The sequence below is a fragment of the Geospiza fortis genome, unplaced genomic scaffold (genome assembly GCF_000277835.1).
Source record: "Geospiza fortis unplaced genomic scaffold, GeoFor_1.0 scaffold40, whole genome shotgun sequence".
Lineage (NCBI taxonomy): Eukaryota > Metazoa > Chordata > Aves > Passeriformes > Thraupidae > Geospiza > Geospiza fortis.
In genome coordinates, this window is record NW_005054297.1 from 22,730,239 (window position 1) to 22,731,298 (window position 1,060).

General features: G+C 52.1%; 1 long non-coding RNA gene across 1 annotated transcript in view; it reads left to right on the top strand.

Moving 5' to 3' along the window:
- The first annotated feature begins 608 nt into the window (after positions 1 to 608).
- LOC115949564 overlaps positions 609 to 1,060 on the top strand; it is an 11,217-nt gene continuing 10,765 nt past the window's right edge. The window contains exon 1 of the long non-coding RNA XR_004083008.1: positions 609 to 942. This is a non-coding gene — a long non-coding RNA (uncharacterized LOC115949564). The remainder of the gene's footprint in view (positions 943 to 1,060) is intronic.

Below are 1,060 nucleotides of genomic sequence, written 5' to 3' on the forward strand. Positions count from 1 at the left end.
CGGAGGGTGATACGGCATTGACTCACTAGCACGTTTAGCTGCAAGGGAGACTTTTTGTCTCTCACCCCCACCCCCTCTTTTTTTTTTTTTTTTTTTTTTTTTTTTGAGTTGTTAACTCCCGTTTATGATCGAAATGTTACTCTCTGAGTTTTGTTTCGTTCTGGCTGCCATTGGTTGGCCTGGGTTTAATCAGGAGGGAAAAATGCTCGCCACAAATGTAGCTATTGTTTGGCTGGAGAGACGGGGGCCGGGGGAGGAAAGCAGAGAGAACGGGAGACCGTGAATGACAGTGACGGTGGGATCAGCCATCCGCCTCACGGAGTGCTGGTCCTGCGCTCAGCCCTCCCGAAAACAGAGCTCCCTCTTTCCCCAGCCTGCCCGCAGCAGCATGCAGGGGAGCCGGGGGCATGTTATCTCAGGAACATAACGCTAATAAATGTGCTCAGATGTTGGACATTCCCCTTGCCTGTTTTATAGGGTTTCGCTGGTGGTGCTTAATGGGCTGGGTCACCGGGACTGATGCTAGCAAGGTTATTAGGATTAAGTAACCTAATGAATCGTATGGCCATTAGCGGGCTTTGAAAGAAGGTAGTTTTCCCTGTAACCTGGTCTCCTGTCTCTTAACAGGGGCAATTATTTTTAACTGTCTCTCAATCACAGGTCGGAGGGGGGCTTTTTTTTTAAGTTTATTTGTTTAAAACCTCTCTCTGATGCTTAGAAATTGATTTCTCCACAGAAAGAGCCTGTCATTTTATCTCGGTTTCTCGGAACCGCTGAGCGAGCCAGATGCTGCGGCCGCTCCCGCCCTGCTCGGCGGAGCAGCCGCGGCCGGTGCCTTTCCCCTCTGCTGGCCAAGTGCATCACCGGGAGTGCTTGAGGAAGATTTGTACTAATTTTTTCCCAGAGAAGGGTTTTTCTTGCTGTGTCTTTTGCCTAAGCCAGGTAAGCGATGCGACGCTCGGTTCGCCTCCAGCGCTCACCCCGCACCGCTCCCTCCTGGGGAGCCCTTGGAGATTCCCTCTTGGCGGGGCTTTCACCGCCCCGCACTCGGTACCACCGC